This window comes from Coregonus lavaretus (genome assembly GCF_964263955.1).
Source record: "Coregonus lavaretus genome assembly, contig: HAP1_SCAFFOLD_260, whole genome shotgun sequence".
Lineage (NCBI taxonomy): Eukaryota > Metazoa > Chordata > Actinopteri > Salmoniformes > Salmonidae > Coregonus > Coregonus lavaretus.
In genome coordinates this window covers 518,836-546,774 of record NW_028159512.1, presented here as the reverse complement: position 1 = coordinate 546,774, position 27,939 = coordinate 518,836, and the positions used below count along the sequence as shown (strand labels likewise).

The 27,939-nt window shown below is 44.4% G+C and overlaps 1 pseudogene across 1 annotated transcript in view; it reads right to left on the bottom strand.

Moving 5' to 3' along the window:
* Positions 1–27,939, bottom strand: part of LOC311122779 — a 148,013-nt pseudogene that overhangs the window by 100,659 nt on the left and 19,415 nt on the right. The window contains exons 2-3 of the transcript in view: positions 5,828–5,898; positions 5,327–5,527 (exon numbers count right to left, since the gene is read on the bottom strand). The product of the transcript in view is annotated as an uncharacterized misc_RNA (transcript). The remainder of the gene's footprint in view (positions 1–5,326; positions 5,528–5,827; positions 5,899–27,939) is intronic.

Sequence of the window (27,939 nt, the reverse complement as noted above, 5' to 3'; positions counted from 1 at the left end):
ATATTTTGTATTCACAATGAATGAAAGATAACATGTAAAGACATGGTACATTTCTCCCCTTTTAGTCCCCCTTTGACCTCCCCCTCCCCCCAGAATGCCTCCAAACACATTTAAAAAGAAAGGGAAAGTAATTGAGTTACATGTCAGAAAACAAAACAAAAGTATACAACAACGTTACTTCAAGCAAAAATGTAATAGCCTAACAATTTCAGGTGATTAAGTGATTTTATAGGCCTATATAGCAGTAATCTCAAGGTGGGGCCAAGAGTACTAATCTGGAGGAAGTGTTTGGAGCTGTTCAAAATAGGATATCATCGGGTCCCAGGAGGAATAAAATGAGTTGGTTGACCCTCGAATGGTAACTTCATTTTTTCTCATTTTAGGAACAGCTTCAGATCTTTGAGCCAAAGAGAGGCTAAGGGAGGATTGATAGATTTCCAATCCAATAAAATCCTTCTGCGGGCTAACATGGAGGCAAAGGCAATGGCATCTAGCTGTCTATTGGTCAGAGAAGGATTGTTGTTTGGTACTCCAAAAATAGCAATTTCTGCACTAGGCTGCAACTTTATATCAAATGCTTCAGAAAGGGTTTTAAATAGTGGACAAATAATCTGCCAGACGGGGACAGGACCAGAACATGTGGGTCAAGTCCGCCAAGGAGCTTTTACACCTGTCACATGTACCATCAATATTTGGGTAGAATTTGGACAATCTGGCCTTACTGAAATGGATACGGTAAAGTACCTTAAACTGTATAAGGCTGAGCCGGGCACAAGAGGAGCTTCCATTTACCCTCAGTAAGGCATTTCACACTCAGATCGGATTTTATTAAAAGCCTCCTCTGAACAAACTCAAGCATACAACTAGGGCTGTGATGGTCATGGAACTTCAGGTGTCGGTGATTGGCGTGTCTTATGTACGTGGTCATCGACAAAACTGACAGCTGACAGGGGGGCGGGACGGACATTAGCAAAGGAAAACATTAGCGCGTTTAGGCCAGTCTTGCTCTCAAGTTTGGGGAAGCTAATTTTCTCCATGAAAAATATCAAGCATTCCATGCATCATCACATTTGCAAACTTATTAAAAAAAAAAAAAATGGTTCACCTTTATTTAACCAGGTAAGCCAGTTGAGAACAAGTTCTCATTTACAACTGCGACCTGGCCAAGATAAAGCAAAGCAGTGCGATAAAAACAACACAGAGTTACATTTGGGGTAAAAAAACATAAAGTCAAAAATACAACAGAAAATATATATACAGTGTGTGCAAATGTAGCAAGTTATGGAGGTAAGGCAATAAATAGGCTATAGTGCAAAATAATTACAATAGTATTAACACTGGAATGCTAGATGTGCAAGAGATTATGTGCAAATAGAGATACCGGGGTGCAAAAGAGCAAAATAAATAACAATATAGGGATGAGGTAGTTGGGTGGGCTAATTTCAGATGGGCTGTGTACAGGTGCAGTGATCGGTAAGGTGCTCTGACAACTGATGCTTAAAGTTAGTGAGGGAGATAAGAGTCTCCAGCTTCAGAGATTTTTGCAATTCGTTCCAGTCATTGGCAGCAGAGAACTGGAAGGAATGGCGGCCAAAGGAGGTGCTGGCTTTGGGAATGACCAGTGAGATATACCTGCTGGAGCGCAGACTACGGGTGGGTGCTGCTATGGTGACCAATGAGCTAAGATAAGGCGGGGATTTGCCTAGCAGTGATTTATAGATGGCCTGGAGCCAGTGGGTTTGACGACGAACATGTAGTGAGGACCAGCCAACAAGAGCGTACAGGTCACAGTGGTGGGTAGTGTATGGGGCTTTGGAGACAAAACGGATGGCACTGTGATAGACTACATCCAGTTTGCTGAGTAGAGTGTTGGAGGCTATTTTGTAAATGACATCGCCGAAGTCAAGGATCGGTAGGATAGTCAGTTTTACGAGGGCATGTTTGGCAGCATGAGTGAAGGAGGCTTTGTTTGCGAAATAGGAAGCCGATTCTAGATTTAACTTTGGATTGGAGATTCTTTATGTGAGTCTGGAAGGAGAGTTTACAGTCTAAACAGACACCTAGGTATTTGTAGTTGTCCACATACTCTAGGTCATACCCGTCGAGAGTGGTGATTCTAGTCGGGTGGGCGGGTGCCAGCAGCGTTCGATTGAAAAGCATACATTTAGTTTTACTAGTGTTTAAGAGCAGTTGGAGGCTACTGAAGGAGTGTTGTATGGCATTGAAGCTCGTTTGGAGGTTTGTTAACACAGTGTCCAATGAAGGGCCAGATGTATACAAAATGGTGTCGTCTGCGTAGAGGTGGATCTGAGAGTCACCAGCAGCAAGAGCGACATCATTGATATACACGGAGAAAAGTGTCGGCCCAAGAATTGAACCCTGTGGCACCCCCATAGAGACTGCCATAGGTCCAGACAACAGGCCCTCCGATTTGACACACTGAACTCTATCTGAGAAGTAGTTGGTGAACCAGGCGAGGCAGTCATTTGAGAAACCAAGGCTATTTAGTCTGCCAATAAGAATGCGGTGGTTGACAGAGTCGAAAGCCTTGGCCAGGTCGATGAAGACGGCTGCACAGTACTGTCTATTATCAATTGCGGTTATAATATCGTTTAGGACCTTGAGCGTGGCTGAAGTGCACCCATGACCAGCTCGGAACTTATGTAAAATAGCTGACTATTCCTAATGTGATTAGTAAATTGGATAGTCATAATTTAGGCTAATAATATAACTCAATCACAGGCTGTTCAATGCAGCGGGTGGTGGAGTAGGTTTCTTTTCACTGGAAAAATGTGGCCTTTTATTATTTTAAAATCACGCAATTCTACTACACTTTATATGACTAGAGAGATTAGCAGAATCTTTTTCAACACGACTTTCAAGTGGCACTGACCCAGTGATAAAGACAGTGAATATGCACACTCACCGGGGATATAGCCGATGCCAATAATACTGTTCCCTCAATTAAGTTGAGGATTTTGATCATTAAAAAGACATTAGTATTTTCATCTTCTTCTCTTTGAAGCAATAAGCCAATTGCTTTCCAAACTGTTTTCCCTCCATTGTATTTTGAAAAATTGCGATATGCCTGGTTGAGCCTCTCTTTCACTGACATTCACAACTCAACAGTCATCTATTTGGAAGCCTATTCGCCGCACCCGCTGCCTTCCGACAGGCTACGCGATTTAAAACAATCCAGAAGAAGCTAATGATCATGCTTTCTGGTATAGTATACACACGTAACATGTAGGATTCCCAGAATATGTTCTATATTCTCATTATTAACTCATTATAATCAGTGGTTTAATTAGAGTATGATTGGCTAAATAAAACAATGGGCCTATGGTAATGCAACATTAAGTGATTCAAGGAAACTAGCCTATTTTGTTTGTTTATTTGCTCGGGCATCTGAATTACAATTATTCATGAACAATAATTTTGCATAGCTTATTCTTTTAACATTGAATAGCCTATAAATGGTTATTACAGCTTAGTTATTAAAACTTCATTTCTCACAAGAATGAGGTTGTGAATTGGGAGGTTCAGCTCGGTCTGGGCCTTACTAGGTCCCTCTTTTAAATCGCCAGCCCTGCTAAAAAGTGCCCACCAGAGTTCTACATAGGCCTAGAACACGGCCTGTGCTCTGGCTTCACATTGATGGTGACAGCGAGATGGAGATTGTGGCCAAAGCAATTTAGCCAAGGCCAGTTCAGTTGCCTCACTTCAGCCACAATGTTGGCCCTGTTGTCTGTGGCGATACAGGACATTAGATTTTCGTCAAGGGCCCAGTCAAGGAATTCCGGAATGTAGGTTGTTTCCAAACAGTTGGATTTCAGTGTCCAGTCTTTCGTCAGATAGTGCACTGTTAGGTTCATGTAAGGAGTCATATTTACACTTGACCACATGTCCATATTCAGTGCAAAAATAAACAAATCTACGTCCTTTAGCTCTGCCTTGTCACGGTGCTGTGTATGGGTGTGGTGTAGAATCAGGCGCAGGCAGCAGAGGGTAAGTCCAACAAGACTTTACTGAGCACGAAAATTAATCCAAAACAGCCCGGAGGCAAAAGACGCACATAGGCGTAAAATACAAGCGCACACACAGGTGCGTAAATCTCTCCTCACAAAACGAGGAGGAAGCTCAGGAAAAATAGCGCAACCACGACACGAACAATCACACACAACACAAACCTAACAACAAGGAAACTAAATAGGGTGCTAAATGAGACCTAACACAAAACAGGTGTGACTAACAGACAAAACCAAACAAACAAGAAACATCGAGCGGTGGCAGCTAGAACTCCGGAGACGACGACCGGCGAAACCTGCCCGAACAAGGAGGAGGAGCCGCCTCGGCCGAAACCGTGACATGCCTGAACCTCCCCCTTCACCTTGTTGAACAAGGTAGGGACCGCTGTTTGAGACAAATACTTTCTCCCCGGTAACTCGTATAGTCTGTCAAATTTCCAGAGCATTTATTTGAAGGCGGGTTTCTCCACCGTTCGTAAAGGCACCATTCCTATGACTAAATAACGAGTTCCAGTGTCTGGCAGTGCTCGCCACTTATCGGTGTCCCGTTTGTGGTGCTGGAATTCTTAGTAGGTAGCCTATGGGTTTTGCGCATATTCTGCAAACAGGCTGGCCAAGTCATCTGGTTCTCCATCGTCGTTAGGTGTGAAACTGAAATGTGCCCAAACAGGTTGTTATGTTTTTTTTTTTGCTATGAGAGCCATCTTTTTCACCTCACTCCTCTGATCTACTGTAACAATGAAAAAGGTCAGAGGTGAAGGTCAGAGGTCAGAGGCTACCCACCCACCCCCAGCCTGTAGGCTATAGATCTAGAGGTACTATAGTTACCCCCGGTCCCCACTTTTCACCTCAACCCCCCCCCTCCCCCTCTTCAATTAACCTGAATTGACCTTCAAAGATTCTCTCCTATTCGCGCATAGAGCAGATTTGGTGATTGCGGTGCATCAAAAGATAGTCCATCTATTAAACTGTCTATATCTCCTCCAACTAAGTCAGCAAAACAATACCATATAATCAATAGTTAACACTCCCGCTATGGATAAAGTATATCTACATTAAAATAAAGGTGATAAAACATTTTATGGAGAGAAAATCATACTTCTTTTTGGTTTTGACGGTAATTTTATTTTCATGGTGTTCTTCATCCAAAACCGTCAATGTCACGGTTATCCAATTACCGTCACAGCCCTACATTCAACCATTGTAAGTAATCGGATGCACAGTAAGCTCAACATGGGGATAGGACAGGTATAAAGTGTAGACTACAGTGTGTAATCATGTCCATGCTAATTGCTAACCTCCTGGTGTCCACTGAAGGCTGCATGGTGCAGCGCCGTGCGCCCGGCCCGGTCTGACACGTTCACGTTGCTGAGGAGAGGGACCAGGGCCTCGGCACAGCGGACTGCCTTATTGGCCGCAGCGATGTGGAGCGGCGTTTGCCAGTTCTTGTCCCTGGCGTTCACATCAGCAGAGTGTTTCAATAACACCTGGACAGCCTCCTACAGGAACACAGTTCAAATAATAATAATAATATGCCATTAACAGACGCTTTTATCCAAAGCAACTTACAGTCGTGCGTGCATACATTTTTGTGTATGGGTGGTCCCGGGGATCGAACCCACTACCTTGGCGTTACAAGCGCCGTGCTCTACCAGCTGAGCTACAGAGGACCACAGTCCAAAGTCGAACAAATCATGTTCAACTTTGTTTAAAGTGCATTTAAAAATCACAACACACTTAACAGTCAAACACATATGCACAGGAGTGTGTGTGAGGGCTGACAGTATCACTACACGTACCTCACTGCAGGAAGCCAAGGCCCGGTGCAGAGGAGTGAGCCACTTGTTGTCTTTGGCATTTACTCTGGCTCCTGGGACACAGACAGAAAAACAGGTGACAGACCGACAGGGGGACAGACCGACAGGGGACACATTCAGTGCCTAACAACACACTATACAATACAAGTAAAATGATATACAACATAATTCTGACAAAATAAATGACATACCTGTACACGAAGAGACAACACACAATAGCTTAGCCCTTGGTCCAGCCACAGCTCTCGGGCACCTGCGTGAGCACATAGAAACTCACTGTCTAATCAGAGACTTCAACACATTAGTTCCCACAATGACTTCATCAACCTGCCCATCAACAATAAGCACTGGGACTACATAACAGAAGCCATAAAGTTGCATTTTTAAGTCACACATGCCCACTGGGCTAGTTTGTTCCCACCACAACCCACCAGGATGATGTCTGAAGGAGCTAGAAAGTTCCCCTCTACCACTCCTGCCTCCCTCAACCGAGGTACAATATCTGCGCGCAGAGTAGTAGCCATGGACCCACTATCTAACATCCCCTTCAGCTCAACTTTATCCTGTACTAGCACAGTGGTGTAAAACAAACTGTCATTCTGAGTAATTCTCATTGTGTTCTGAAAAATGACTGTGTTGTTCTTGGGTACTGACTCACAAAAGTAAGAATAAACAGATTGGATATCATCATCAGTGGAGGAAAAATAAGAATGCCCCACATTGCCCTCCTCAGAACGGAGGCTTTCTAGTTTTCCTGAGACCTGCCAGTCTGTCCACATCCAGGGTTCTGTCGCTGCCCAGCCTCACTACAGTCAAAGCTCATGTGGCCCGGAGAAAAGCACTTGACGCACAGCTGGTGCATCTGACAGTGAGCTTTGGTCCAGTGATTAGTGCTTCCACAGTCAGCGCACTCATGCTGACGTTTGTGGAACTGTTTACGGGGCCCTCTACATTTAACATGTTTAAGTCATTTAGCAGACGCTTTTATCCCGAGCGACTTACAGTTAGTGCATACGTTATTTTTATTTTTTCATACCCCCCGTGGGAATCGAACCCACAACCCTGGCGTTGCAAACACCATGCACTACGAACTGAGCCGGCCATTCCCTCCACTACCCTAGGCGACGCTGGTCCAATTGTGCGCCGCCCCATGGGTCTCCCGGTCGCGGCCGGCTACGACAGAGCCTGGATTCAAACCAGGATCTCTAGTGGCACAGCTAGCACTGCGATGTAGTGCATTAGACCACTGTGCCACTCACAGACTGAGTATTGCTGAGTATTGCTGACCAGAGCCTTCTCTAACAAAGTCAAAATTGTATTTAATGTCCCACCCTCAGATACAGATGATGCCTGGTCTGGTTCACGGCCACATTGAGAAAAAGATGACACATTAGGTATTTTCACAGGACCCACTCCCTCCTGAGGGCAGTCAAAAACAGCAGCAACCTGCTGTGAAAGTTGTGTTCTACATGCTTTACGTTCCCTTAACAGTTCATCCAACCGATCCTGTACCTCACTGGCTGTCCAGTCACGAATGGGTTTGCTCTTGAACACTTGGGCCAACTCTTTATCAGGACAGTTCCGTACAAACATGACTGCCAACTCTGAGCACTGATTGGGTAAGGTCCTGCCCTCACTCACAAGGTACTGTTCGGCTGCCTCTGCAGCTTTGTTAAGACTAATCCAGAAATCTATTGGACCCTCATTAGCATATGGTTTGATTGAATAGAAATCAGCTAATGGCATACCTGAGCAGACAGTATCCCCAAAGTGTTGCTTGAAAACACTGAACACCGCCTTAACATCTGTGACAACAAGGTTGTTACGCTTCCAGACTTTGGTCACATCACGTGCCCTCCCCATGAGCCTAGACATCACCTCCCCAACATTCCCAGACCCAGTGTAACCCCTCTTCTCTAGGTAGACTTCCATTAACTCCTCCCACTCCAGGACAGAGTACTTATCTGAGCCATCACCCCTAAAAAGAGGTGGAGCACTAACATCTGACTTCACAACCAGATTCAGCTTGGACGCATCAATAAAGGTTGACCCACACTGCTCAGGCAGGGGAAACTGCTGGGGTTGGTGAGGGGGACGGGCAGGAGAAAGACTTGAAACCCCAGGCTGCAGTAAACTCGCTCTGATAGATTCTCCTATCTCTGAACCAATCTGCTTAATAAGGTCACTAAGCTGACTCGGAGGCGTCCCATTATCACCGAGTACTGTGGATGATGGTACATCAAAAGACAGAGGTGGGATACCCTGGTCAGGTGGAACAAACAGCCTACCCCTCCCAGTGCTTGCAAACTCAGGACTAGCAAACGCTCTACTCCCAGGAGCTGAATGTACAATTGGTGTAAATGGAAGGACACCCCTCCCTCTACCCACACTAAAATCCACAGCATAACACGTCTTATGGATTTGAGAATCTTCCATGGCTCAACAGAGCACTAAAATACAATGTAATTTAGTGCATTCAAATACCAAAAAAAATTAATGCAATAAACAAATTCATCCAAAACATACAAAAAAGCACGAATACCTGTATCTAATGAATATGCTACATTCACTTTCACTGTTTACAGTATATATTCACTTACAGTAAGCCATCAACAAATTCACATGCGCAGGTCGTGCACCTCATCCACATGCACAGCTCCGGCGGTCGGCTTGAGCTGACCAGTCGGCAGGTCACGTAATTAGGACACTGCCACAACTGGAATTCTGATGGTTGGATAATTTTTATTCGACCTGCACACGAAGAGACAACACACAACATGTTAGCTCTTGGTGCAGCCACAGCTCTAGGGCACCTTGCTAGTTGAAGGTCAGGCAAAAATGAACAGGTGCTGCATGCACACATTCAGTGCCTAACAACACACTATACAATACAAGTAAAATGATATACAACATAATTCTGACAAAAATAAATGACATACCTGTACACGAAGAGACAACACACAATAGCTTAGCCCTTGGTGCAGCCACAGCTCTCGGGCACCTGCGTGAGCACATAGAAACTCACTCAAACACTGACCCAAATACTCCCGAGTTACAATAGGTACCCTAATAAGCGAGCTCGGTGAAAGTTGTTAACATACATCTTTATATTGTCCACATTGTAACAAAACCTGTAGTTGCGTAACAGCACTTTGTGTAACTTTACCACAGTTTTATATCGACAAATTACGGCGCCAAGGACAACATACCTTGCTAGTTGAAGGTCAGGCAAAAGAGAACAATAAGAGGGTACATAAATACAGATAACCCGCGATGGACCAAACCAAAATATACACAACTTTTACAATTAGGTGTATTTGCAATATAGATACATAAAAATGTTTGTACACCAAAAAATAACATTAGCTATGCAGCTGTAATTAAATAAAGAAACCACATTGAATTATTATTATTATTAACTTATTAACATCCCCTCTTGACCTGGCCTACTTGAACTGTCCTTGTGTGCAATTTGGTGCATAATCTAGGGGAACAACATCACACTACTACACATATAATTCAAGTCATACCTTTATTGTCATTCATGCTCTTATTTTTAACCTAGTAGTTTTGCAAAAGTGTAACCTGCGTCAATTCTAGGAAATATTGGAATAACGTGCTTAAGAGGAGCCCTGACACGCACAACAGGATAACACAACTACCACATTTTCAATTGACAATCATTGATTTAAATGGTGGGGTCAATAGATTTGTATAGGCATATATACTAATTTAATTTAATTTGTAAGCCAAGGTTGGATTAGTAGGTCTATGCAACATGCACCTGGATAACCGCGTCATGAATCGGAACGGGCTCCAACGTCCTCATATACACATTATGACAAAATAAAGATCTTAATATTTCACGAAATAAAGACATAGAAGAAAACAGGTTCTAGAAACTCAATTTCTCCATGGCAATAGAATGTAAACATGTAAATTGCGCCAAACATATCCAAATATCGCCTACAACTCAATTCTCAGCGCAGCATATTGGACGACTCCACAGGCATTGATCATTCGCGACTTTAAGTCATTCCTGTTATCTCTAGAGCATCCCGTATATTTATAGCGCTGCATTTCGTCCCCCTCTGACCATGGATAGGGTTGGGAGCATTCCTGAGTTCACTTATGGTCCCACTAAGGTAATCTTAGGAGATATTCCTTTTGGCATACTGTAAATGCCTGTGCATAATGTACCTAATAAAGCATAATTGTTTTAATTATCTTCAAAGGAATTCTGTAGAAGCAGCCTTTATTTTCAGACTCTGCAGGCCTGCTGGGAGGAAGCATATTACAATAAACAGGTAAGATTCATCCCACAAAAAAAAGTAACCACAGAAAAAAAGAGATAGATTTAATCCCAAAACAAGAGTTTTATTTCAAGACAGTTTAGAGAAGATGGTCATAAGAGTTTTTAATATGACTTGCAAATTGTGAGACATGAGCAGTTGTGAAATGAGGCCCTTCTGAAAGCACATTATATGGTCTTTAGTGGCACGGTCTCACACCTTACCTCATCTTGCAGAAGAAGTTCATGGTCCACTATCTGCTGCTCCAGAGTCGAGGCCAGGTCTCGCCCCATGTCACCATGGAGCACATGAGCGACTGGCTGGTGTCTCAGGGCAAAAAATCCCTTAGGGAGAGGTGAGTACCACGTCAGCTCTCACCTTCACTGCCATTCTCTGTCACCAGCAGCACTCCAGGAGGTGTGGGTAAAATAAACAACAGATCAATAGGAAGCCAGGAAAGTTGAAATGCTTTGTGTTTTATTTGAAGGGTGTGGAAGGAAACCCTGGAGGAGGGGAACGAACTCGCTCGGCTGGTAAGAGAATGAGAGTTAGAGACTTAGACTATCAGTCAGTGAGCTCCTTTCTAGCCTTTCAACAACTAGTCAGTACAGCAGAATATATCTGTTGTGAAATTACACTAATGGGACTTCCTGTTTCCTACGGCAGACCTGGGAAGTAAACACCTGCCTAAAAATGATTGACATGGAGCACAAGGCTGTCTGCAAGCTCCGCCGCTCTATGCACACCACCTCTCCAGCTGGCGCTGACATGTGAGTTCCATGTATTGCCCTGCATACAGCTTGCTCCATTCATCTACACATCTGGAGCTATGCAGAAAATAACTAGGGCAGTGTTCTCTGTGTGAACATTGCACATCGTTTAGCGTTCTCTGCTGCTTTTTGTTGATTTCAGCGACCCCAAGGTCCACATCATCGTGGAGAGAGCTGTGAGGAGCATTCTGGACAAGCTGTCCAATAAGCCCTGTAGCAACCTGCTCAGCCCATCCCAGGTGGTGGTGGAGCTGGTGCCCAGGATCCTCCTGGCCCTGTGGCTTCAGCCAGAGGAAGGCCATTCAGATCACCCCATCCTCCTAAGCGGGATGGCTGTGAGTATGGTGGTGGCCGTAGGGGAGAAGCTCTCCAACACGTTGAAGGCCTCTTCTCCTCACACCCCTTTCTCCCGGGCTGCTGCTTTTGACTCTGTGAGGTCGATCCTCGGGAGAATCAGCCAGTCCTTCTCCCTGGATGACCTCAAGACCCCTTTTTTTATGAGCTCTGTCTGTGCCTTTGTGGCGGACGAGGTGAAAAGCTACTTCCAGCCTACTGCAGACACCCTGCGAGTTCCCCCTGTCCTAGTGGTGGCCTTCTCCGCCACACTACCAGCTGATATCCAAGCAGGTGAGTAGCACTCATAGAAAGCACTCTGACAGATGCCTTTTGTCATGACATCCTGGTGCCTTGTAGTAGTAGAGCCAATCAGGATTTTAATTGTCACCCCTAACACAGATGCAGACCAGGCTTCTTCCCACCTGGAGGTTGTGGAAATCCCCCATAACACAGAGGCAGACCCAGCTTCTTCCCACCCGGAGGTTGTGGACATCACCCCTAACACAGAGAAAGACCCGGCTTCTGCCCACCTGGAGGTTGAGGGATTCACCCCTAACACAGAGTTTGACCCAGCTTCTCCCCACCTAGATGTTGTTGACATCACCCGTAGCAGAGAGGAAGACCCGGCTTCTTCCCACATAGTGGTTTTGGACATCACCCCTAACACAGAGGCACACCTGGCTTCTTCCCACCTGGAGGTTGCTGACAAAACCCGTAGCACAGAGGCAGACCCAGTATCTTACCACCTGGAAGTTGAGGACATCACCCCTAACACAGAGGCACACCTGGCTTCTTCCCATCAGGAGCTTGTGGACATCACCCCAAACACAGAGGCAGACCCGGGTTCTTCCCACCTAGAGATTGCGGTCATCAACCCTAACAAAGAGGCACACCTGGCTTCTTCCCACATGGAGGTTGTGAACGTCACCCCTAACACAGAGGCTGAGACGGCTTCTACCCACCTGAAGTTTGTGGACATCACCCCTAACACAGAGTCAGACCCTGCTTCTTCCCACCGTATGGTTGTTGACATCACCCATAACTCAGAGGCAGACCCAGCATCTTCCCACCTGGAGGTTGTGGACATCACCCCTAACACAGAGGCAGACCCGGCTTCTTCTCACCTGGAGGTTGTGGACATCACCCCTAACAAAGAGGCACACCTTGCTTCTTCCCACCTGGAGGTTGTGGACATCACCCCTAACAAAGAGGCACACCTGGCTTCTTCCCACAAGGAGCTTGTGGACATCACCCCTAACACAGAGGCTGAGACGGCTTCTACCCACCTGAAGTTTGTGGTCATCACCCCTAACACAGAGTTAGACCCGGCTTCTTCCTATCAGGAGGTTGTGGAAACCACCCCTAACACAGAGACAGATCCGGCTTCTTCCCACCTGGAGCTTGTGGACATCACCCCAAACACAGAGGCAGACCCGGCTTCTTCCCACCTAGAGATTGCGGACATCAATTCTAACAAAGAGGCACACCTGGCATCTTCCCACCTGGAGGTTGTGGACATCACCCCAAACACAGAGGCAGATCCTGCTTCTCCCCACCTGGAGTTTGTGGACATCACCCCTAACACAGATGCAGACCCGGTTTCTTCCCACCTAGAGGTTGTGGACATCACCCCAAACACAGAGGCAGATCCTGCTTCTTCCCACCTGGAGCTTGTGGACCTCACCCCTAACACAGATGCATACCCTGCTTCTTCACTCTTGGAGGTTGTGGACGTCACACCTGAAGAAAAGCCTCTCATGGTGGCCGTCTACGCCACTCTGCCATCTGACATCCAAGCAGGTGAGTAAGACTTATAGAAAGCACTCTGACAGGTGCCGTTCATCATGATAACATGTCAAGTGTTGGTCCCATGTTTCATGAGCTGAAATAAAAGATCCCATTCAACTGGCCAGTGTTTAGAACCTACGGTTTGCATTTATTTACATTCTGTCCTGCTTTTGTCCCTTTCCAGAGGATGTTGCTGTGGTCACCCTGGACGTCACCCCACACGTCACCAAGGACGTGACCCTGGATGTTCCATGCAGGGCGAGGAAAGGGGCAGTCCAGCGTTTTTTTTGCAGGCTTTGGAGGGCAGTGTGCTGCTGCGCTTGCCACAAGGAAGAGGAGGAACAATATTAATTATTCATTAGACCAGAAACAGGATTGAACCATAGACCATTAAATTCTTTGCATTATAGTTGCCTTCAATTCTGATTTTCTTCTGTTTAATTCTTAATTAATTTCAGAACATTTCTCTAAACTTTGTGGAGTAGGTTGTATAAATAAGTGGGAAACATCCCAATCGCAATTTTAATGCTTTTAATAATTAACTTATTACATTTTTTTTAGATGTATTATTTGACAAAAAAGTGGAGGGCGCGACAAAAAAACTTTAATCATCATAGAAAACTCTTGCTCACTATTAAAAATGCATTGTTTTATTTAAGCAAGGTTAAAAGATTAACGTTTCGGTCTAGTCTATGACGATATGCAAGTTGTGTTTGCCCAGTTAAAGGGCGACCCAGACTCACCCTGGTTCTTGAGGGTTGCAGACACTGAATAATTATCATTTGAAATAAATGGCACTTTTCAAGTCTTGACTAAAAATCTTTAATGAATATGAATTTAAATACAATTGACTTGAGGATCAGAGCAGGCAGGCTGACTGGCTTGCCCTGAAGGCCCTCTGCCTCTACCTCTGTGTGGTTAATCTCAGCCAAGAGGTTGTATGGGTTGTCTGTCTCTCTCTGGGTGTGAATCACTATCACTATGACCTCTCGCTCCGCCTGCCCGTTGGCCTGATTAGAAGGCTTCCCCTCTCATTCCTTGCTCACAGGAGCAGGGGTGATGGCATCCGGGGTAACCTCCTCCTCTCCTGTATCTAACCCATCTTTCTGGCTGTGAGTTCGACTGAGGTCACTCGTTCTCTCTCCCAGGGTGTTGGATAGTTTCTCCTCCTCTGTGTCTTGTGTATTTTCTACATTGTAGAATAATAGTGAAGACATCAAAACTATTAAATAACACATATGGCATCATGTAGTAACCAAAAACGTGTTACACATATCAAAATATGTTTGAGATGTGAGATTCTTCAAAGTAGCCACCCTTTGCCTTGATCACAGCTTTGTACATACAGAATAATACGAAATGTTCTGAGACCAGGTTGCGCTTTCACCTCCCCCGGTAAGAGGGGAATAAGGCAACCTCAGAGTTACATTCAAGGATACTTTATTGACACACACGGATGAAATGGACATGGAAAGGTAGTGGAATGATAGTGGTCCTGTAATGGACAGATAACAGGGGTAATGAATATGCACAATAACTGATAGCACAAGTAGAGCAACAACGCTATTAACAAAGGAAGGGCTGTATTAATGGCATAATGCTACCTGCGGAGTATTACACAACACAGTAAAACACAGAGAGGCAACTTACAATAGGCAATGGTAGTAAATATAAAGAACAACAAGTAAGAATGATATACATGTTACAAATTCACTTTGTGCACGTACACTATCCCACGGTATCTCTGTGCATTCAAATTGTCATCGATAAAATGCAATTGTATTCATTGTCCGTAGCTTATGCCTGCCCATACCATAACCCCACTGCCACTATGGGGCATTCACAACGTTGACATCAGCCAACAGCTCGCCCATACGCTGCTTTACAAGTGGTCTGAAGTCGTGAGGCCAGTTAGAAGTACTGCCAAATTCTCTAAAGCCGCCTTGGCTTATGGTTGAGAAATAAACATAAACGTATCTGGCAACAGCTCTGGTGGACATTCCTGCAGTCCGTAAGCCAATTGCACGCTGCCTCAAAACTTGAAACATCTGTGCATTGTGTTGTGTGACAAAACTGCACATTTTAGAGTGGCATTTTATTGTCCTCAGCACAAGGTGCACCTGTGTAATTATCATGCTGTTTAATCAGCTTCTTGATATGCCATATTTGTCAGGTGGATGGATTATCTTGGCAAAGGAGAAATGCTCGCTTACAGGGATGTAAACAAATATGTGTACACAATTTGAGAAAAATAAGCTTTTTGTGCGAATGGAACATTTCTGGGATTTTTATTTCAGTTCATGAAACATGGGACCAACACTTTACATGTTGCGTTTATATTTTTGTTCAGTGTAGTTATTAGGTTGGGAGATTGGGATCCTATCTGGGCTAGCTAAAGCCAACTTCATGGTTAGTAGTATGACAGAGAAAATAGAACAAGACAAATTTAAACATCACAAATCTGAGGGGGCAAGTGACCCTGTGCCCCCTTTTGGCATGACGTCTCTGCTATCAACCACATCATTCTGTCTCCGTGAATATTCAAAACAGACACATTCATTCAGGTCTGGTACTGGTCCTACCATATAGATCAGGGATGGACAATTCCAGTCCTTGGGGGTCGGAGGGGTGTCACACTTTTTCCCCATCCCTAGCAAACACAGATGATTAAACTTATTGCATTCTAAACTGAAACCCATGAGTACTTGATTATTAGAGTCAAACGTGTTAGCTGGGGCTGGGGAAAAAGTTTAACACCAATCAGGTCCCGAGGACTGGAGTTGCCCATCCCTAATATAGATGCTCTGTTTGCACGCATCGAGGGATGTGGTGAGTGACAGTGGAGACAAGGGAGCACACAGAAACAGCTTTGTCCTTTTAGAAAGTCGTCATAATCCTTAAATAAATATGATATGTATACAAGAAATGCAGAGCCACTTCCAAAAACATATTGACAGAGTCTAGTATCTAGTAATCTAATCAATTAGTTTTCAACCCTTTGTTATGGCAAGCCTAAATAAGCTCAGGAGTAAAAATGTGCTTAACAAGTCACATAATCAGTTGGATGGACTCACTATGTGTGCAATAATAGTGATTTTTGAACGACTACACAATCTCTGTACCCCACACATGCAATTATCTATTAGGTCCCTCAGTCGAGCAGTGAATTTCAAACATAGATTCAACCATGAAGACCAGGGAGGTTTTCCAATGCCTCGCAAAAAAGGGCACCTTTTGGTAGATGGGTACAAAAAAAGCAGACATTGAATATTCCTTTGAGCATGGTGAAGGTATTAATTACGCTTTGGATGGTGTATCAATACACCCAGTCACCACATAAATACAGGTGTCCATCCTAACTCAGCTGCCAGAGAGGAAGGAAAACGCTCAGGGATTTCACCATGAGGCCAATGGTGACTTTAAAACAGTTAGAAAGTTTAATGCTTTGATAGGAGAAAACTGAGGATGAATCATCAACATTGTAGTTACTCCACAATACTAACCTAATTGACAGAGTATGCACTCACTAACTGTAAGTCGCTCTGGATAAGAGCGTCTGCTAAATGACTAAAATGTAAATGTAAAAGAAGGAAACCTGTACATGCATTGTGTTTGCAATCAGGCACTAAAGTAAAACTGCAAATAATGTGGCAAAGAAATGAACTTCATGCCCTAAATACAAAGCGTAATGTTTTGGGCAAATCCAACACAACACATCACTGAGTACCACTCTTCATATTTCCAAGCATGGTGGTGGCTGCATCATGTTATGGGTATGCATGTCATTGGCAAGGACTAGATACTTTTTTAGGATAAAAATAAACGGCATAGAGCTAAGTACAGGCAGATTCCTAGAGGAAAACCTGGTTCAGTCTGCTTTCCAACAAACACTGGGAGACAAATTCCCTCTTCAGCAGGACAATAACCTAAAACACAAGGCCAAATATTCACTGGAGTTGCTTACCAAGACGACATTGAATGTTTCTGAGTGGCTTAGTTACAGTTTTGACTTAATTCGGCTTGAAAACCTATGGCAAAAAAAAAATGGCTGTCTATATAATGTATATTGCATATATTTTACAATCCAGTTGTGCAAAGCTCTTGGAGATTTACCCAGAAAGACACAGCTTTAATCGACTCAGGGGTGGGAATACTTATGTAAATGAGATATTTCTGTATGTAATTTCCAATACATTTGCAGAAATTTCAAAAGCGTGTTTTCACTTTGTCATTATGGGGTATTGTGTGTAGCTGCGTGAGAGAAAATATTATAATTGAATCCATTTTGAATTCAGGCTGTAAGAAAACAACATGTGGAATAAGTTAAGGGGTATGAATACTTTCTGAATGCACTGTATATCTGCAAGAAAGTGATAAATAAGTGACTGTTTGAAAGGGGGTCATATAAACACTGCCTTATTTATATTTTTACATATAACATAAAGTTAATTCTCTCTGAAATAGTCATGCTATAATGGGCGTCGTTTCTCAGACCAAATTTCCATTCTGGCTCAAACAAAGCAATCGGATCATGCTCCAGTCAAAAACAGCTATAGGGAATGCCTATACATTGTCCAATCTCCTTCCACACATTGATTTCATCTTTATTCAGAAAGAAACAAACTTGAAATTAAGTGTTGTTTCAGTGTCTTGTTGCAGGTTGTACAATGTTCAAAAGTGTGTGAGAGAAAAAGCATTAACTTGTGTGTGTGGTGTCAAGTGTGAATGGTCCTATGTATGCAAATAGCCGAGATTGGATATTTCAGCACCATGGACAGCAGCGACATTGGGATAGCGAGATCTGTAATTCAGCAACACATGACACTGGATAGCGGCTGTCTCAGGTGAAGTTGGCATTGGGAAAATCCCATCTAATGGGAAACGAGGCATAGGAGGCAAAAAGACTGAAGGAGAAGACTCCCACAGGAACTCTTGGCTTAACTGTTCTGCCACATTCATTTCAAATGTTAAATTTTTCGATTTGTAAATAAAAGGGAACACATCTGCAAATAATGTAAACTGTCTTTTCTAACTACACTGTACAGCTTTAGTGTGTCTGTGCGTCATATGTACAACTGCAAGCAATTCGCTTCTCAAATCCTTCTCAAATGTATTTTTAATGTGAGAAATAAAATGAAAAACAACTCTTAGACTAATACAATGCGTACTGTCACAAATTATTACTATTCCCAACAAGACAACGAAGTGATGGTCTTTACCCACCATGGAGACTTATAAAGGCTACTTCCCCCCCACCAAAAGTTCCCACGCTGAGCGATGTTGTTTACTACATCATTATGCATATAATTAAAGTCATACCTTTATTGTCATTCATGCTCTTATTTTTAACCGAGTAGTTTTGCAAAAGTGTAACCTGCGTCAATTCAGAGCTAGGAAATATTGAAATAATGTGCTTAAGAGGACCACACCCGTCGCTATGGGCGGGCCATAGGGGGCCGGGCCCGCCCCCAAAAATGCTTGGCAACCCCCACTTGAGGCACAGATCTCTTAAAAAGTGAGGTGGATCTTTCTGAGGTGGAAGTTGGGAGAGTTATATTTCAGTGAAACGTAAGTGAAGGAGGCCCCGCTCTCTCGCTTTCCCAGATGTTTAGTTCATTTCATTCCGATCTCCTTTGCATTATTATAGCCATTTTCTGTAGCCTGTCAACTATGCGTCTGTCTATCCCTGTTCTCTCCTCTCCGCACAGGCTATACAAACGCCTCACACCGCGTGGCTGCTGCCACTCTAACCTGGTGGTTCCTGCGCGCACGACCCACATGGAGTTCCAGGTCTCCGGCAGCATCTGGAACTGCCGTTCTGCGGCCAATAGGGCAGAGTTCATCTCAGCCTATGCTACCCTCCAGTCCCTCGACTTCTTGGCGCTGACGGAAACATGGATTACCACTGAAAACACTGCTACTCCTACTGCTCTCTCCTCGTCTGACCATGTGTTCTTGCATACCCCGAGAGCATCTGGTCAGCGGGGTGGTGGCACAGGAATCCTCATCTCTCCCAAGTGGACATTCTCTCTTTTTCCCCTGACCCATCTGTCTATCTCCTCATTTGAATTTCATGCTGTCACAGTCACTAGCCCATTCAAGCTTAACATCCTTATCATTTATCGCCCTCCAGGTTCCCTTGGAGAGTTCATCAATGAGCTTGACGCCTTGATAAGTTCCTTTCCTGAGGATGGCTCACCCCTCACAGTTCTGGGTGACTTTAACCTCCCTACGTCAACCTTTGATGCATTTCTCTCTGCCTCCTTCTTTCCACTCCTCTCCTCTTTTGACCTCACCCTCTCACCTTCCCCCCCTACTCACAAGGCAGGCAATACGCTTGACCTCATCTTTACTAGATGCTGTTCTTCTACTAATCTCACTGCAACTCCCCTCCATGTCTCCGACCACTACTTTGTATCCTTTTCTCTCTCGCTCTCCTCCAACACTACTCACTCTGTCCCTACTCAGATGGTAATGCGTCGTCGCAACCTTCCCTCTCTCTCTCCCACTACTCTCTCCTCCTCCATCCTATCATCTCTTCCCTCTGCTCAATCCTTCTCCCTCCAATCTCCTCTCCTCCCTTTCTGCATCCTTTGACTCTCTATGTCCCCTATCCTCCCGGCCGGCTCGGTCCTCCCCTCCTGCTCCATGGCATGACGACTTATTGCGAGCTCACAGAACAGGGCTCCGGGCAGCCGAGCGGAAATGGAGGAAAACTAGACTCCCTGCGGGTTTGGCATCTTTTCACTCCCTCCTCTCTACATTTTCTTCCTCTGTTTCTGCTGCTAAAGCCACTTTCTACTACTCTAAATTCCAAGCATCTGCCTCTAACCCTAGGAAGCTCTTTACCACCTTCACCTCCCTGCTGAATCCATTTTGAAAAGAAGGTTGACGAAATCCGATCCTCGTTTGTTAAGTCAAATGACACTGCTGGTCCTGCTCACACTGCCCTACCCTATGCTTTGACTTCTTTCTCCCCTCTCTCTCCAGATGAAATCTTGCGACTTGTGACGGCCGGCCGCCCTACAACCTGCCCGCTTGACCCTATCCCCTCCTCTCTTCTCCAGACCATTTCCGGAGACCTTCTCCCTTACCTCACCTCGCTCATCAACTCATCCTTGACCGCTGGCTATGTCCCTTCCGTCTTCAAGAGAGCGAGAGTTGCACCCCTTCTCAAAAAACCTACACTCGATCCCTCCGATGTCAACAACTACAGACTAGTCTCCCTTCTTTCTTTTCTCTCCAAAACTCTTGAGCGTGCCGTCTTTAGCCAACTCTCTTGCTATCTCTCTCAGAATGACCTTCTTGATCCAAACCAGTCAGGTTTCAAGACTGGTCATTCAACTGAGACTGCTCTTCTCTGTGTCACGGAGGCTCTCCGCACTGCCAAAGCTAACTCTCTTTCCTCTGCTCTTGTCCTTCTAGACCTGTCTGCTGCCTTTGATACTGTGAACCATCAGATCCTCCTCTCCACCCTCTCCGAGTTGGGCATCTCCGGCGCGGCTCACTCTTGGATTGCGTCCTACCTGACAGGTCGCTCCTACCAAGTGGTGTGGCAAGAATCTGTCTCCGCACCACGTGCTCTCACCACTGGTGTCCCCCAGGGCTCAGTTCTAGGCCCCCTTCTATTCTCGCTATACACCAAGTCACTTGGCTCTGTCATATCCTCACATGGCCTCTCCTATCATTGCTACGCAGACGAAACAAAACTAATCTTCTCCTTTCCCCCTTCTGATAACCAGGTTGCGAATCGCATCTCTGCATGTTTGGCAGACATATCAGTGTGGATGACGGATCACCACGTCAAGCTGAACCTCCCGGGGAAGGACTGCCTGTTCCATGATCTCGCCATCACGGTTGACAACTCTGTTGTGTCCTCCTCCCAGAGTGCAAAAAGCCTTGGCGTGACCCTGGACAACACCCTGTCGTTCTCCGCTAACATCAAGGCGGTGACCAGATCCTGTAGGTTCATGCTCTACTACATTTGGAGAGTACGACCCTGCCTTACACAGGAAGCGGCACAGGTCCTAATCCAGGCACTTGTCATCTCCCGTCTGGATTACTGCAACTCGCTGTTGGCTGGGCTCCCTGCCTGTGCCATTAAACCCCTACAACTCATCCAGAATGCCGCAGCCCGTCTGGTGTTCAACCTTCCCAAGTTCTCTCACGTCACCCCGCTCCTCCGCACACTCCACTGGCTTCCAGTTGAAGCTCGCATCTGCTACAAGACCATGGTGCTTGCCTACGGAGCTGTGAAGGCACCTCCGTACCTTCAGGCTCTGATCAGTCCCTACACCCAAACGAGGGCATTGCGTTCATCCACCTCTGGCCTGCTGGCCCCCCTACCTCTGTGGAAGCACAGTTCCCGCTCAGCCCAGTCAAAACTGTTCGCTGCTCTCGCACCCCAATGGTGGAACAACACTTGAAACCCCACCTCTTTAAGGAATACCTGGGTTAGGATAAAGTAATCCTTCTACCCCCACCTTACCTCACCCCACAAAAGAATAAAAAAATAAAATGGTTGTAAAGTGGTTATCCACTGGCTGTAAGGTGAATGCACCAATTTTGTAAGTCGCTCTGGATAAGAGCGTCTGCTAAATGACGTAAATGTAAATGTAAAAAAAAAATATATATATATATATATTATAATAGTTGCTAATTTTGTGTTGCATTAATGTTGCATTCTTTATCATTAAAACATAAAAAATATAAAGAAACAATGGTGTGATTTTGTTTGATTGATGGGAATCTACACTGCAACAGCCTATCACGGCCTTAATAAAAAGAAAGTTAGGCTACGTACGTGACGTAGCCTAGGTCAGTGTAGCCGCTCAACATTTACCGCGCATTTTTGAAAGCTGGATGAGTTTTCGCCGGCTTACTCGCTTCAGTTCGTCATATATATCCGTAAGTGGTTGAAAAGCCCACCAACAGTCTCCTCTGCCAAATTGGATACGACACCGACGCTTCCTGATGTTGTAGTTGGAGAAGGAGACCCTGGACGACAGTCTGAGCCTGATGCTAGTAGCTCCGTGGAGTCCGGGGCAGCATTTGGGCCACAACTGCCTGTTGAATCAGTGGGTATGAGTGACCTCGGCATGGACAAACCCAAACAGGTTGTGTTGAGGAAATATTCAGTCAAAATGTTTGGTTAAAAAAAACGATAATTTTCCTCTAGCTCAGGGGTGTCAAACTCATTTTAGCTCAGGGGCCACATGGAGGAAAATCTATTCCCAAGTGGGCCGGACCGGAAAAATCATGGTATATATAACTTAAAAACAACAACTTCAGATTGTTTTCTTTGTTTTAATACGATCAACATACAACATAAAGCTGGAGCCTGAGGACAGTGTGTCCAAAATAGTACAAGCACAACATCACTATTAATCATAAAACACGTCAAGTTTATTTGAAAATGTTAAAGAAAAAGAACACACAAACACACAATGCCTCAGTGATTAACAGAACTGTTTCACAGATCACAGAACTATATCAGGGTGTCATTTCTCAGGCAGAAATGTAGATAAAAATAATGAAATCCTGTTCCCCAAACAAGTGCAAGAACCACAGAGTCAAGAATAGGTTAAATATACAAATAAAATAAAATCAATTAAAAACAATAGCACATCAACATAAAAACATATAAACATAAATCTGAAAGCGTTGCTCAAACTCCCGTAACAGTCCAGTTTCAGACAGGGGAAGTGAGCTGCATCACCACCGGCAAGTTGCGTCTCCCACAATGACAGCTTCAACTTGAAAGAACGTATTGTTGCGCCCTTGCAGCTGTTTGTTCAAGTTATTCAGGTGCTCTGTAACATCCACCATAAATGCAAGGTCCGGCATCCATTCTGCGGAATGAAATTCTAACACTGGTTTGCCATTTTCTTCCATGAACTGTTCAATTTCTTCTCGTAAATCAAAGCAAAGAAACGCCTCAGCACAGCACCTCGGCTTAACCATCTTACCTCAGTGTGGTATGGCAGGCCATAGATGTGGTCTTTCTCTCTGAGAAGGCTGTCAAACTGACGGTGATTCAGGCTTCTGGATCGGATGAAATTAACAGTTTGGATGACCACCTTCATGACGTTATCCATCTTTAATGACTTGCAACACAAAGCCTCCTGGTGCAAAATACAGTGAAAAGTCAAAAAATCACGTCCTCCATTTGCAGATTGCACTTTCTCTCTGAACTTTGTCACAACGCCTGCTTTTTTCCCGATCATTGAGGGCGCACCTTCTGTAGCCAGGCTGACAGCGCGGGACCAGTCCACTCCGACCCTGATCAGCGCGCCGACCAGTGCGGTAAAAATATCAGCTGCTGTCGTTGTATCTGTCATCGGCACCAACTCCACGAACTCCTCGGTGACGGTCAATGTGTCATCAACTCCGCGGATGAAAAAATGGCCAGTTGTGCAACATCTGTAATGTCCGTGCTTTCATCAATTGCAACCGAAAACGCAATAAATGACTTTACTTTTTGCTTCAACTGGCTGTCCAAATCCACTGAAAGATCGGAAATCCTGTCTGCAACTGTGTTTCTTGTCAGGCTGATATTTGCAAAAGCCTGCCGCTTTTCAGGGCACCAAATCTCAGCTGCCTTCATCATGCATGTTTTTACAAATTCACCCTCACTAAATGGTTTTGAAGCCACTGCGATTTCATTAGCAATGAGGTAGCTAGCTTTCACTGCAGCGTCACTGATGTCTCGGCTGTGAGTAAACACAGACTGCTGTTTCTTCAGACCCGCCAACAGTTCATTCACCTTCTCTCATCTCCGCTGTCCTTGAAAGTTGTCATATTTGTCGGCATGAAGACTCACATAGTGGCGACGAAGGTTATATTCTTTCAGCACTGCAACATGCTCTGAACACACCAAACATACAGCTTTCCCATTCAATTCCGTGATTAAATAGGATGACCATTTTTCTTGGAACACTCTGCACTCTGCGTCCACTTTTCTCTTTTTTGACAGAGACATATTGGGGCAATGAGGGTGCCAAAGCACATAATGTTAAAAGTAGAAGCCGTAATAAATATCGCGGGCAAAACAAAGTAGCTCATTGGCTGCACGTGCTTGACCTACTTGCTCTGCCCCGGTATAAACAGTTTGCTTGCTTAACACAATTGCTATTGCGCCATCCAGTGGACGAAATTGGAACAGCAGTTTATTTTATTGAAAAATTGCAGCGCATTTTTATACTTAAAAAATAAAAAAAAATAAAAAAAAATTCTTTTATTTTTTAAATCATCTCGCTGGCCGGATTAAACCCGTTTGCGGGCCGTACGTTTGACACCCCTGCTCTAGCTGGTATTTGAACAGGGACTGGCTTGAGTACTCGGTGGAAAAGGACTCCGCATTTTGTTATGCGTGCAGGAAATTCAAATCTGTATCATCGGACGCAAACTTCTCCATTAAGGGATGTAATGATTGGAAGCATGCAATTGGAACAGGCAAGGGCTTAAATAAGCATGCAGCTTCAAAAGAACAGTTAGCCTGTGAAGCAATGTGGAGAGATTCAGAAAAACGTAGAGAGACAGGAAAAGAGATTTCCACTCTTAAATTTAGAGCAACTGGCTCGCAACAGATACTACATGTCAGCTGTAATTGATATGCTGGAGTTTTTAGTGGTGAATCAATTGCCGTTACGTGGAGATAATGCTGGTTTTGCCAGTGTGCTAGATGATAATAGCTCAATGGGGCTGTTTTTGTCTCTCTTTGAGTACACCATGCGCAAAGATCCTGAACTGACACGGATTACAAAAACAATCCCACAGAATGCACGCTATACCAGCCCACAGATACAAAACGAGATTCTCGAAATGATGAGCAATCTCGTGACAGAGGAGATAGTGAGACAAGTCGGCGATAGCTGGTATTAAAGTGGATGTCACACGGGATCCTTTAAGCCAAGAAAACATATCTGTAGTTGTGCGTTTTGTTGACAAACACTATGGTCTGTGTGAGCGCCTCTTGGTAATGGCCACATCTGAGAAAAGTGATGCAGAGGCTCTGACAGGTGTCATCATTGATGAGCTCACCAGCGCCGGACTCAGCACGGACAAAATCCTGAGTCAAGTTTATGATGGCGCATCACTCATGTCTGGCAGGCATGGTGGTGTGTAGAAATTGCTCCAAAACAAGCTGGATCATAACATACCATATATTCACTGCTTTAATCACCAACTTCATCTGGTTGTGATTCATGCCATGTCCAGTGAAGCAGCTGTCGATTATTTTTTTGGAGTATGCAACATGCTGTACAACTTCATCAGGAAGCCAACCGTGGCTATTCTGTACAAAGGCGATACCCTGAAACGTCTCTTGAACCAGAGATGGACTGGCCACTTGACAACGGTCAAAGTTGTGGTGAAGAGTTTTCACGACATATCCACATTACTGACCGAGGTGGAAAACACACGAGGCCTTGGAGCGGAGGTGCGCGTCGAGGCTACCGGGCTGCTTCGTGCCATTACGCAGCGCAGTTTTCTTTTCATTGCGCACCTTGTTATGAAACTGTTGTCACTTTTCGAGCCGCCTAACAGACTACTACAGGCCAAAGATATGGACTTGTTCACTGCGGTGACACTTGTGAACAGCGCTTCTGACTGCGTGAAGACAATGACATGCAAATTACATCGACAGCTATATGCCTCCATACATAGCAACAGAGAGTCATGGTAATTTGGAAACATTTGTGAATGTGGAATGAAAAACCTTCATAACCTGGTGTTGACATCATTTCATATTCTTTCATAATAATAATAATACATGATTACACTAATAATATGTATATGTTTTTTTTTACAAAATAACCCACTTAACAATACAGCCATTGAAAAGCCATTTTTAAATAAAGCTTACTTCGAATTTCCATAAAGGCAGTTAGCTACAGTACACATGACAGGTGACACTACTACATTGTTCCATCTCAAAGCAGCATCAGGAATGCCGATTGCGAACCCTGGGTGACCCTCAATTGTAATTGGGTGATTCCTCATGTCATCTCTGCTTTCCCCTTTCTCAAAATGTGGGAGAAGGGAGGAAAGGAAGATGGATACGGGGTTGATGACAATGATGATGTTCAACTGATAGTATTGAACAAAATATAAACGCCATATGCAACAATTTCAACAATTTTACTGAGTTACAGTTCAAATAAAGAAATCAGTTAATTGAATAAAATAATTAGGCCCTAATCTATGGATTTCACATGACTGGAAATACAGAAATGCATCTGTTGGTCCTTTAAAAAAAGATAGAGGCGTGGATCAGAAAACCAGTCAGTATCTGGTGTGAACACCATTTGCCTCTTGCATCAGGCTGTTGATCAGGCTGTTGATTGTGGCCTGTAGAATGTTGTCCCACTCCTCTTCAATGGCTGTGCGAAGTTGCTGGATATTGGCAGGTACTGGAACACACTGTCGTACACGTCGATCCAGAGCATCCCAAACATGCTCAATGGATGACATTTATGGTGAGTTTGCAGGCAATGGAAGAACTGGGACATTTTCAGCTTCCAGGAATTGTGTACAGATCCTCGCGACATGGGGCTGTGCATTATCATGCTGAAACATGAGGTGAGGGCGGCGGATGAATGGCACGACAATGGCCCTCAGGATCTCGTCACGGTAACTATGTGCATTGAAATTGCCATCAATAAAATGCAATCGTGTTCGTTGTCCGTAGCTTATGCCTGCTCATACCATAACCCCACCACCACCATGGGGTGTTCACAACGTTGACATCAGCAAACCGCTCACCCACACAACCTCATACACGCTGTCTGCCATCTGCCCGGTACAGTGTAAACCGGGATTAATCTGTGAAAAGCACACTTCTCCAGCGTGCCAGTGGCCATCGAAGGTGAGCATTTGTCCACTGAAGTCGGTTACGATGCCGAACTACAGTCAGATCAAGACCCTGGTGAGGTGGCTTATGGTAGAGAAATGAACATTAAATTCTCTGGCAACAGCTCTGGTGGACATTCCTGCAGTCAACATGCCAATTGCACTCTCCCTTAAAACTTGAGACATCTGTAGCATTGTGTTGTGTGACAAAACTGCACATTTTAGTGGCCTTTTCTTGTCTCCAGCACAAGGTGCACCTATGTAATGATCATGCTCTTTAATCAGCTTCTTGATATGCCACACCTGTCAGGTGGATGGATCATCTTGGCAAAGGTGAAATGCTCACTAACAGCGATGTAAACATATTTGTGCAAAACATTTGAGAGAAATAAGCGTTTTGTGCATATAGTCATTTCTGGGATCTATTATTTCAGCATACTACAGCATTTCATGCATGGTGGCTAGCTATGACAATCGGTTTGTATTGCTAGTACTGTATTGGTTGGGATAATTTTTCATTGTTTAACTAGCTAGCTAGCTAATTTACATGTCTAAACAAAAGACTCCACTTCGCCAGATGATTACATGATCTGCTTAGTAATATTATATATATCTAAAAAAATCATTTGCATTGCTAGTTATAGCCTAATGTTAGCTAGATAGCTAAAATGGAACCTAGTTGGTTAGCTTTAGCTACCTGCAGATTCATACTACAGCATTTCATGCGTCGTGGCTAGCTATGGCAATTGGTTTGTATTCCTAGTACTGTATAGATTGGGATAATGGTTCATTGTTTTGCTAGCTAGCTATCTAGCTAATTTACATATCTAAACAAAAGACTCCACTTTGCCCAATGATTACATGACCCATCAAGTTAGCCAGGTGTGTCTGGGGGTGATTACGCCCATCTATTGTATTTCATGAACATGTGAACAGGTCTAGACAATAGAGACCCATCCACTTAGCTAGATGTCAATTTAGAGAATTGTGTCTGGGTAAGCCTCATCTTTTATTGCTAAAATATTTGTAACTGGAATTTGTTTTTCAGCATCAATAG